The sequence below is a fragment of the Triticum urartu genome, unplaced genomic scaffold, assembly GCF_003073215.2.
Source record: "Triticum urartu cultivar G1812 unplaced genomic scaffold, Tu2.1 TuUngrouped_contig_9800, whole genome shotgun sequence".
NCBI lineage: Eukaryota > Viridiplantae > Streptophyta > Magnoliopsida > Poales > Poaceae > Triticum > Triticum urartu.
Window position 1 is genome coordinate 1 of NW_024120880.1, and position 12,670 is coordinate 12,670.

Consider the following 12,670-nt stretch of genomic DNA (forward strand, 5'->3'; position numbering starts at 1 on the left):
CGTTCGTAGTCGGATCGTCAAAGTCGACTCCCACAGAAAACGATATCTATCTCATCGAAACATCGGGACACCTTCGCCTCTATCAGACACACTCCAGCAATCGGACGTCCGACTGTCTCCGGAAATCCGGGTCCACGTCAACCGAGCCGAAACGCCAGACGTCCGACAAGTACCGGACGACCAGACCCTCGTGAGCCACCGGACGTCCGGTACCCGTCGAACGTCCGACGCCTGTCTATGCACAGTGTATTGGGCCGAGCCCATGTATCCCTTCGCCCTCACTTACCCCTTTGTGGCCCTAGAATATATATACTCCTCCACCTCCACCATTTGAGGGTTAGCGTTGGTTTAGCTCATGTTTAGAGATAGAGCTACGCTCATCCACATCGGATCTACTCCACGAGAGAGACCGCGACCTCTACGGAGAAGATCCCTTTGGATTCAAGACCTCCTCTTGGAGAAGAACTTAAGACTTCCTCACGGAGAAGACCGGCTACCCTTGTATCGTCCGTTGTTGACTTTGGATCTTGTATCTTCCTTTGTGTTCATGGATCTAGCGCATATGTGATCATATTTGTCGGTTTCTCGTGTTCCTCTCGGGGTTTGCCCCTCGTTTCCATCCTTGTGTTCTTTGTGTTCATCACGGGATCCACTCCTTTCATGAAAGATCGGCACATAGGGTTCCCACCCTACGTCACTGTTCTACCTGGCTAGTTCACTTCACTTTTCGTGGGATCCTGGATTGGAGTTCACTTGTCTATGAGTGTCTGAACAGCTTCAGATCCTTCCAAGGCGTAGGGTTTCTCTCTCCATTCACTTTGAGATGGGTTTCTTGTGATCTTTTTAGTAGTTTTTCCGTCCAATTTTATGGTAAATTAAGTCTTACACAGCTGTCCCCAAGGATGTCCATTCCATTCGGCAGGGACTCCATCTCGCATTCGATCCCCCCTTTCCCTGAAAGAGTCGAGGTCTCTCTGGACTTCTCTTTTCCCTCTCTCCCAGATTCAGAAAAAGGGAGGAAGACGGCCTCTCGATGGGAGTGATTCCCCGAAAAGAGATCGTTCCCAGCTTCCTCGAGTTCGTAGTCAAACTCACCTTCATCCACATTTCATGGACTGGCGCGGGCAAGCGCCGATGTCTGGAGCAAGAGATGGAAGCTTGGGTTGAGGAGGCTATCAATGAGTCATCAAAGGCGATAGATCGGTTATATTCAGATTCGTTTGATTTTGATTTCTTTTTTTTTCTGGTTGTGAGACGTCTGAGTCCACAGCTGGGGAAGAGTCGTCAGATGACAATTGAAGTAGGGGTCTGCCTCTTTCAAAGGGAAGCAAGAGTCTCATAGGGAAGGAGATCCTGCACAGACCAATCCCAATCAGGAAGAGAGTCTTGTTGTCAATGAAAGCAATTTTTCTATGTCACATATCTGCCTATCTCGTGTTGTGAGCTATAAAGTACCCACCAGGGGGGTGGACCAAGAAAGAGGCAGGCAATTGGGTCCTTCCCATCCTCTGTCATGTCAGTCTCTTTGTCATTCTTTCACCCTTGCTGAGTAGCGAAGTGAGCATACTCAAGATCCAATTCATCAATCATTTGAGTTGGTAAGAACATAGGAATCCAGACTCCACTTGATTCGATCTTCAGTTTCGACCTTCATCCGTCAGGAAATAGAAGAAGGACCCACTTATTCCACTCGGAGAGACCGAACCAGGCAACAACAAAAAAAGTAAAACTGAAGGAAGTTCTCTTTCCATTCCAACTAAACTAAGTGAAAAAGGGGGAGAGCAAAACAGAAACACAGGAACAAAGAAACTATGTCCAAACCAATGATTCCTTTGGTCGACTCTAAAGAATGTATCGGGAGTTGGAAGTTAGCCGTATCATAGGAGTGATAGCTGGGTTTTTCACGGAGTTTCTTCGTACGATTGAAAAAAATAGTGCTCTAGGTCAGAGAAAACAAGAAGAAGATTGTTCACTAGTCTGTCTCCCAACTTCTTTAAAGCAGCTACCTACCGTGATCTGGTCTTGGGACAACATTGGCACCCCCATTTGCTGGATCTTCTAGGCACTCTAAAGCGCTTCCACGAGAGATAGATGGACTTTAAGTTATAGACGAAGAAGAGCCTTTAGAGAATCAAGAGTGATTCCTCAATAAAACAAATGGGATTTTGAGGGAGGGCTGAACGCGATGTACTGAAGGGTTCACTTTCGCTGATCAGCGCCAGTCTTTCCTGCTGTGAATTTCCCAGGTCGGGAGGGGTCCTTTGCTTCTACCTTACTGAACCCATTCACCAATGATTGGATCACTCAAATCTAAAGACCAATTCCTTCCTTTTAGGTGGTCTAGGTGGCTGGGATACTATGCCCTTCTTTTTAGAGGCTCAAAGACAAGTTCTTTGAAGGAAGCAAAAGAACCCATGTGTCTCGGATGAAGTCTACCCTCTTTTTGTGCTGGGAAGAAGAATGAGATCCAACTCAAAGTCAAGGAAAGCGGCCTAGACCACTGACTTTTGATGGAAGGCATCTGAACATGGATTGGTCTGATAAAGCCAATTTTTCGGCGGATCAAATATTTTCTGAGAGCACTAGACCTTCCCTCTTTCAGGATTGATTCCCACTCACTGCCTGATAGCAGGCTTGGCCCATGAGACCTATTGTCTTATTGTACTAGCTCACTTCACTACTTTGGAGGATAGGTTTTTCCCCTTTTTGGTTCGCAAACGCTCTAACCCATCGAGAAGCTCCATCCAAATTAGAGTTGATGTGAGCACTTCCCCAGAGGCAGAGGCTTTTTCTACAAAAGGGTGGGAGCATAAAATGTAGGTGAGTCAATTGCATGTGGCCTTCAAGTATTTCGTATTGTAACAATATTAGATCGGCATCCAAACAAAGGTGCATGTATAGTTCCTAAGGGATACAATTTTGTCCTAATCATCGAGAAATATGAAATAAGTTGATAGCACGATCTCGTACTAACACATACTCTCTAAATATTGAAGAACTTGCATGCGGCCTTCAGGCCACAACCGCGGTATGAGTTCTGATCTCAGACTTTGGTTTGGGGGCTGCTGGCCCCTTCGCGTCGATAAGGAAATTGTGAACGACAATGGGTTTCAAATTAGAATAAAACGAAGACCCTATCGAACAAATAAAGGAAATGGCGGAAAGGGGGAAAAGTAAAGTCTAAGCGACATATGGCCCGAAAAGGAAATCCAATTTCGGTAAGACTTGATTTGAATCGTAGTTCAGATCCAAGTCTTTACAGCGAGGGCGACCGCGAAAGTCACTGAATGGGTACGGTCTGTCTTTTCCTGATCTTTGTTTGTCCCCCCAAAAAAGGCGTGAGAGGACGTTGCAGATGTCCGGGATGGACACGACTTCTTCTAACGCTAGAAGACCATAGGAAGAAACCCGAGACCAGAGCATGTCGTGAAAGACGCACACGGGGCGGGCGTGCTTCGACCGTTTCTCTAGGGCACAGTTGAATGTAGATATCATGAACACGAGGATAAGGATACCAGGCCGAGAAACCCGGGAAAGTACTCCCCTAATGTGCCGATCACTAGCGCATCCAGGGCCCCGGCGCCCAGCTCTACTGGAGAGGCCGTCACTGATCTGAAAAGTGCGTCTGCGGTTCGGATAGACTGATTCTGCGAATGCCTAGCCCCAGGAATTAATAAAAAACAAGTGCTAAGTTTCATTTCAGATCAGTGAATAAACCAAAAAAGAGACCTTTCTCGCTCGATGCCACACTATGCCCCGCTTCAACAAATGAGAGTTTTTGGTGGAACCGGTGAACCACGCAAGCTGGTTAGATGCGTGGGGCAGAGGGCTCGTAGTACCTGATAGCGCAGCTATGCAGTGGAAGGGAAGGAGCCTAAATCGACCCCCTTCTTTCTTTTTTATTCAAAGACACAAAAGCAAGCACAGTACAAAGAGATTGGACTCTCGGATGAGACTAAGCAGCTACCGTTCCGACGCGCCCCTGACCCTATCTTGATTCAAACCGAAAACCCTCTCTAAGGTGGAGCCTAGTTGAAGCTGTCATTCAAAAAAAAATGGGAATCCAAATTCACTTTGAGGGATATAGATGAAGTCTTACTCAGTAAAGAGAGTTGTAGATTCGTAGAAGAGGATCAGAGTACACGAGCTACAAAAGGCAGCTAGCCAATGAAAGTAAGTGGAAATAATATAGTACTTTTGTACTGACCCCGAAGGGGCCCCCGGTTGTTTTGTCGTTCCCTACCCCAACGTTAGACTATTGCCTTTTTAGCCTACGCTTGCTGCTTGCAGCGTGCATTCGATAGATCTATCGAATCCATGCTTCCCTCGCCCCGAAGCGAGACTCTATCCAGATCTCAAAGAATAACGAGCTAGGCGGCCGGCGGGCAAAGAAACGGGGCGGGGCGTTTACTTGAAAATGACAACGGCCTGTTCCAGTAGTGGGGGCCTTGCACGAAAGCAAACCTACGATTAAGTAGCAGTTGCTTTCGCTGATGGGCCCAGTGAGGGGGGAGGGCATTGTCCCTTAGTTCTTACCAACCTCAGGTGTGTACATCTAACTTATTATCTTCTTTTTTCACGCAAGCCTGGCCTCAGCTGTCCATTTCTTATTCATTCAGGGTGCCCCTAGTGGACTTGGCGATGCTCCTTTCTCAAACCAGAACAACTCTGGACGTTAGGGAAAATAAGGGAAGACCGCCTGAGCGAACCGACCGAAGGGACTTTACTTATTTGAACCGAATGTTAGCGGCTTAAGCTAAGCCTATCACGAGCTGCGTTGCTGCTTGATCAGCGGGGAGGAAGATCTCAAAGTATGGGGCAAAGGATCAAGCGCTTTGACTTTGCTTTGTCCCCCGGGATACACCAAAGGTTGGGTTTGAGAGCCGTATGATGGGTGACTATCTAGCACGGTTCAGAGAGCACGTGTATGTAGTCTGTGGTGAATAGAAGCCCCTGCCGCAAAAAAGAAGTGGCTCTTCCCACGGCTCTGTCACCATTGACTCTATTTATTATTATGGTAAATCATTGTATCAAGATGTCAATCTTAGCTCTTATTTTAATTCGATACGTCCACCTACGAAACTCGCCCTTGGCTTTCGTCTCGGTAGGTGTATTATTCTACATTTTCCCAAAAGGACATTCATTCATTTCTTTCTTCCTGGGTGATCACCATGACTAAAACGAAAAAAATACAAGAAATCAAGACCCGTACTACAGGAAAAGGGCTGGTGGCCGACATTTGGGAAAGTCGGGCCGATCGGGTGTCTTCATTCAAGCGAGGGTACAAAGGAAGAATGAAACAAAGTGAGAGGCCGGGGGGGGCAGGGAAAAGAGTCGAGTCGATCGACCGGGAGAAGCAAAACGAAATCCGGATTTGGATGAAAAAGATGCAACACTATGGATACCATGACCGATCACCATCGAGAAAGAAGAATTTTGATAAATCACTTCGGGTGAGCGGGGCCTTCATGCGGCCTCAATACGCCGGGGTTGTAAATGACATACCTTTCCTTATGGGAAATGTTGCCTCCTTACTAAAAAGGAATAGAATCAAGTTATTTTTACCAAAGAAGTACCACTCTGATGGCCCGACGATTCATCTACTAAAAAGGACCCTCCCCGCTGTGCGCCTCTCCTTGAATTATTCGGTCATGCAATACTTTTTAATACTAAGAATAAAATGCATTTCGACCCCGTCCTAGTTCTCTATCATTTTGTGGCACTGGGTGTGGCTGAACCATCTACGATTGGGGGAGCGAAGGGAGGAAGCTTAGATAAGAGAATACACTCTCGCATCGCTCTTTTAGAAAGCTCTACCAGCGAGAAAAAGTTTTTGACTCGAGCCAAAAAGAGGTTGATCCACTTCATTCACCAAGCGAATGATCTTCGCTTCGCGGGAACAACAAAAACCACCATATCGCTCTTTCCTTTCTTCGGTGCTACCTTCTTTTTTCCAAGGGATGGGGTTGGGGTGTATAATAATCCTTTTTTGAGTATGCCCGGAAACAACTCCTAGCTCAATTTAGGATCAAATGTAGGAACCTCATGGGTAAGGATAAGGTAATGGAATTGATAGAAAAATTCATAGACCTAGGTAGGATAGGAAAATTGATAAATGGAATAGATATGATGATAGAGATCATACTGAGAAAGAGGATAATTCCGTATGGGTACAACTCTTATTTGAACGAAGTGCAAAAAATGCGATCTTTTTTGTCTAATAGAACAAACACTAATACCTTAATTGAGTCGGTAAAGATCAAATCTGTTATCAAAGTGCTTCTCTGATTGCTCAAGACATCTCTTTTCAACTGAGGAACAATCCAATTTCATTTCATTCCATTTTTAGTAAAATAGTGAAGGATATTCCATTAATATTGCAATTGCCCCCTATTAGTCAAGTACCCCTCTTCCTATTTAGTTTAGGGGTTAAGGCGAGAAATGGCTTGATGAACCCTTCCGTTCACCATGCACCGGCCCCATTCACTTGCAACTCGTAGAGGTTGGAATTAAACAATGCCCCACTAAATTCAAAGTGACGGTGGGGTTGAAAGACGAGAGTGCCTACCTCCGCGCCGAGAGTGCCCGCCCTTTCTGTCAAGTAGGCTACTTTTTCCAGAACGCAGTCCGGAATAAGCGTTCATGTGTATATAGATATCTTCGATGTTGTCATTTCGACATGTCCGCTTCAACCCCTCTTCCGCCTCCCAAAAAGCAAAGTTGGCTTGACGAGCGCAGATGAGGAAGCGGGAGCAATAAAACCAAGAATCTCTTTCTTTTCTTTCCAAATACTTTATGAAGTTAAGGGGCAAAGTGAAGCGGTTTCGCTATTGAGAAAGCGAATGGTCAGCGCGAGGGTTTGACGACTTAGCCGAGCGTTAGCAACGCGTCATTCTCATAGCGAGGCGCTTCGAGTTAGCGAAACGCTGTAGTAGCGTCGGAGACTATGTGCTATAATGCTGAACTAAGGACGTTCCGCCTTATCTATAGAAGCAGTCGACTGAGTTCTAAACGAATGGGATCCTTGGTGGGTAATGGCTCATTCTATAGATGGAAAGCCTTATGATGGGAAACTACCACGTTAGGTTTGGAGAGAGATGGGACCCGTTATAGTTTAGGGGGAGCAGATGCAAGCTTTTTCTTTCCATAGCCGGCCAAATGACTACCGGATCATCGGTCTACTCTACCTCAATTCACCATTTCGAACTTTATACAGAAGGTTTTTCCGTACCAGCTCCTTCTACCTATACCGCAGTTGAAGCACCTAAAGGTGAATTTGGTGTCTTTCTTGTCAGTAATGGGAGTAATCGTCCCTACCGTTGTAAAATAAGAGCACCTGGCTTTGCCCATTCACAAGGACTCGATTCTATGTCCAAACATCACATGCCAGCAGATGTAGTCACCATCATAGGTACTCAAGATATTGTGTTTGGAGAGGTAGATAGATAGGACATAGTCTTGCTTGATCAGGACCCTAGCTTTATTGCGAGCCAAAACTGCCTGAAAGAAGCAAAATGGAAAAGGATGCAAAATGCAATGGGATTCCTGATCCAATAAGAAATCCCGATTCGGAGTTTGTTTGGATCAAATTCCTATGTTATACTATTCCATTCTTGATGATGAATCAGTTTGATAGATCAGATATTGTTATTCCAAATATTGATCTGATTCAGTATCATGAGAATGACAAAATATGACATAGTTACTAGTGATTCGAGGAGAAATCCTTTCAATCATCAACGCCCTTTTCTACTAAAACTTCTATTCGTGATACCGGTCAAATCAACTATTCTCATCAACTTTGAGTCTCTTCCCTCTCGTATGACTGTCAAAGTGGAGTTCCTTCTCTATAAGAAGAGCTGGTCTAGAGTGTGATTCGGTTCAAAACAAATGGATGAGCCTCGTTTTGCTGAAGCAAGGGTACGCTGCACTAAGGAGTCGAGTTGACTTATCCGAACTTTCCTACCAAGTTCGAGCTCTTGCTCGCTCTATTTCGTGAGCTGATCTATTTATACTGATATATACTATTGAGTGAGATGGAGAAAGACAATGGTGGTATTCCATATGGAGGTCCTTTGTTGGATGATAAAGAGGGTTTACCTTTCGAGAAAGGGGCTTGGCTATCTCCATCTCCATGTTATAGGACGTATCAAATATATCTATCGATCTATACCAATTGGTGAGCCTACTAGCCCCCACTCCAATCCAATACTTGCTAGCGCAGGGAATCGATCATCTGTGGATGTTCAGCCAAAGACTCTAGCCCCGGATTCCGATAACTTCTACGATTCTCTCATTATTCAGTGTCCAGATGGAAGGGATGTTTGTTATTCACTTCGGTCGGAAGAGGAATTGACACACAAGAGCACGCGTTTTATGTTAGCATTCCTATTTGAGAGTGCCCCTCCCTCCTATTTGGTTGGAAGTTTCCTGCTCAAGTTGAGAAAGCAAGGGCTGACCGGACTGCTGCTCACTCTTGCGCTTCAACGGCAGTATTGTCTCCATCTTTCGCCCACCCAGGGGTTAGGGTTATCTTTTGAAAGAATCTCTTGTATCAGCAGATATGAGAATCAGTCATGCATATTATATATAGAAATGTGAATCGAGATGCATCTGGATGAGAGTTTGGCTTTCTTTTGGCAAAAGCTGGATTGTTTTCAGCAAACTAGCAATCTGTGGAGATGGCTGATCTGTCCCACCTTGATTGATAGCGATATAGCCACTCTCATTTCAATGCGGCACATTGATACCATCATTCCAATCTTCTATCGTCCGTGCTAAATACCATGAAATTAAGTCGCTAAGGTCTAGTGGACCTATTTAAACAAGGATATGCTGATCCTTCTCTGTCAACTTTTCCACTATCAAGCCCAAAAACCCAACTCTTCCTTACGTAAAGGAAATTAGTACGATTCACTTCTGGATTTGAAATCACTGCTTATACCAGGTATTGGGCATACAAGAACATTTTGTAGTATTAGTAAGAGGAGGAAGGTTTAAGTATCTTTGAACTCGGTGTGAGATATCGCATTATTCGAGCTGGATGCAGTCGCAGTAAAGAATCATCAACAAGGGCGTTCTAGTGCATTGTAGATTCTTATCCAAGACTTGTATCATTTGATGATGCCATGTGAATCAAGCAACAGGAGAAGGACCCAATAACGGAAGTTCCGTAAAGGGACTAGAGCATACTACCATGAGACAAAAGATCTTCTTTCTAAAGAGATTCGATTCGGAACTCTTATATGTCCAAGGTCAATATGGAAATTCTTCCAGAGGTTTTCCCTTACTTTGTCCCTGTCAACAAACAATTCGAAATACCTCCACTTTTTCAGAACAGGTCCGAGTCAAATAGCAATGATTCGAAGCACTTCTTTTTCCATTACACTATATCGGAAACCTAAGGACTCGATCGTATGGATATGGAAAATACAGGATTTGCGATCCTAGCAGGAAAAGGAGGGAAATGGATACTCAATTTAATGTGAGCAAACATAATTCCATACTCGATCTCATAGATCCCTATAGAATTCTGTGGAAAGCCATATTCGATGAAAGTCGTATGTACGGCTTGGAGGGAGATCTTTCCTATCTTTCGAGATCCACCCTACAATATGGGGTCAAAAAGCCAAAAAATAAGTGATTTTAGCCCGTATAAAAATAAAACGGATTCTTGAACCTCTTTCACGCTCATATCACGTCGAGGTACTACAGAAAAAAGAACTACAAAATCTGATCCAATTTTTCATAATCGATTAGTTAACCTGGTGGTTAACCGTATTATGAAAGACGGAAAAATCATTGGCTTATCAAATTCTCTATCCAGCGGTGAAAAAGATTCAACAAAAGATAGAAACAAATCCACTATTGGTTTTACGTCAAGCAATACATAGAGTAACTCCCAATATAGGAGTAAAAACAAGACGTAACAAAAAAGGATCGACGCGGAAAGTTCCGATTGAAATAGGATCTAAACAAGGAAGAGCACTTGCCATTCGTTGGTTATTACAAGCATTCCAACAGCGCCCGGGTTGAAATATGGCTTTCAAATTAAGTTCCTAATTAGTAGATGCTACCAAAGGGAGTGGGGGTGCCATACGCAAAAAGGAAGTGACTCATAGAATGGCAATGGCAAATAGAGCTCTTGCACATTTTCATTAATCCATGAACATAATCTATGTATGTAGACACATGGATCCATACATCTCGATCGGAAAAGAATCAATAAAAGGAGAGTCGGACGATATATTTCTGGAAACAAACAAAAATGAAAAGAAAGAGAAAACAGAAATCATGATCAAGTAAGCCCTCTTGAGGGCTTGCTTTAGAATAAGAAATAAGAATCTTATGGAAATAGCATGGAATAAGGTTTGATCCTATTCATGGGGACTCCGTAAATATCCCATTTCAAAAATCGAAACAATCGGGACTTTTCGGAGATTGGATGCAGTTACTAATTCATGATCTGGCATGTACAGAATGAAAACTTCATTCTCGATTCTACGAGAATTTTTATGGAAGTGTTTCATTTGCTTCTCTTCAATGGTAGTTTCATTTTCCTAGAATGTATCCTAATTTTTGGCCTAATTCTCCTTCTGATGATCGATTCAACCTCTGATCAAAAACATAGACCTTGGTTCTATTTCATCTCTTCAACACGTTTAGTAATAAGCATAACGGCCCTATTGTTCCGATGGAGAGAAGAACCTATAATTAGCTTTTCGGGAAATTTCCAAATGAACAATTTCAATGAAATCTTTCAATTTCTCATTTTATTATGTTCAACTTTATGTATTCCTCTATCCATAGAGTATATTGAATGTACAGAAATGGCTATAACAGAGTTTCTGTTATTCGTATTTACAGCTACTCTAGGGGGAATGTTTTTATGTGGTGCTAACGATTTAATAACTATCTTTGTAGCTCCAGAGTGTTTCAGTTTATGTTCCTACCTATTGTATGGATATACCAAGAGAGATCTACGGTCTAATGAGGCTACTATGAAATATTTACTCATGGGTTGGGCAAGCTCTTCTATTCTGGTTCATGGTTTCTCTTGGCTATATGGTTCATCTGGGGAGGAGATCGAGTTTCAAGAAATTGTGAACGGTCTTATCAATACACAAATGTATAACTCCCCAGGAATTTCAACTGCGCTTATATCCATCACTGTAGGACTTGGGTTTAAGCTTTCCCCAGCCCCTTTTCATCAATGGACTCCTGACGTCTACGAAGGAGTGTGGTTCGTTCGACAAATTCCTACCTCTATATCTATCTCTGAGGTGTTTGGGTTTTGCAAAAATCCATAGACATGTAGAAGAGAAATGCTATCCCCACTCCGACCAAGATAGAACTTTTACCAAAAGTTTGTTGTGATCTTTTTGTTCAAATAACAATTAAGGTGAAGTAGGGTCAGGATCAATGAATCTCTTTATGATAAACAGATCCATTTTGCAAGTTTGTTATTACGGGTAGTTCCTACAAAGAATCGGACTAATGACGTATACAATGCTTGAATTATCGATGTAGATGCTACATAGTGGGTTCTCATCCTTCAGAGACTACGAGTGTAATAGGAGCATCCGTTGACAAAAGGATCACCCTAAGATGATCATCTCATGGCTATTGGGAACGAATCAAATCAGATGGTTCTATTTCTCAACCTTTCTGACTTGCTCCTACGGAACCAAGGTCGAAAGGATTGAAAAAGTCAGTCATTCACAACCACTGATGAAGGATTCCTCGAAAAGTTAAGGATTAGTAGTTCTTTTTCAAAATCGATTTCGAAAAAGAATGGATTCGCTCTTCTATGTCAAGGAAGGTAATCAAAAAAGAGAGAAGACGAGTTCTTCTTTCTTTTATCACTTAGGAGCCGTGCGAGATGAAAGTCTCATGCACGGTTTTGCATGAGAGAAAGAAGCGAGGAATTGATGAGGACATGACTACCTTGGATACGACCAAAAATATTGCATACATGCATATTTGTCAGGTGATTTCTAGTGCAAACTATTCAATAATCTATTTATGTTATCCAGAACAAAAATACTTCACACACTTTTGTGTTTTGTCTAATTGCAGGTGTATGGGACATTTGTACAATCCACATATGAAGATAAGGGAAAATGAGAAGTTTAGGTTCTGTTCAAAAGGTCCTCTCACGTCACTTTTGGGGCAAGAGAAGATAGAGTCCAAGTCTCTCATGTTTTGGATTCAAATTCGGACTGCATAGACATACCTGAATCAAAACGTCAACAACTTTTTCATACGCACTCCGAATTGGGTGATTCTTTTTTTGTTAGAAAGTAGATTTCGTGGTCTTTTCAAGACAATTGGATTCACCTTCAAATTCGTCTGGAGCGTTGAGATATCGACGAAACAATCTGACGTTGCAGCAGAATCCGAGTCAAAGAACAAGTCCAAAGGTGTTGCATCACCTCCACTTGGGCCCATGAGCCTTGTATGACCTAGGGTTAGTTTTAGGCTGCCTTGGGACGTCCTCCCACCTCCTTGGCCGCCACCCCTTGCTCCTATATAAGTAGATCCATCTAGTAGTTTTTTCCCTCGGTTTTGTTTAGATTAAAAGTTTGCCATAGCTGCAACTTCACGTACTTCGTTTGTGTCCAACGACCAGACCAAGATGTCACAGAACCCCACCTTCATCAATAAAGCT

At 43.2% G+C, this 12,670-nt stretch overlaps 2 pseudogenes; both read left to right on the top strand.

The window, feature by feature from the left end:
- The first annotated feature begins 3,191 nt into the window (after positions 1-3,191).
- Positions 3,192-6,500, top strand: LOC125532388 (annotated as a pseudogene).
- Positions 6,501-9,683: 3,183 nt separating this feature from the next.
- Positions 9,684-10,161, top strand: LOC125532390 (annotated as a pseudogene).
- The last annotated feature ends 2,509 nt before the right edge of the window (positions 10,162-12,670 follow it).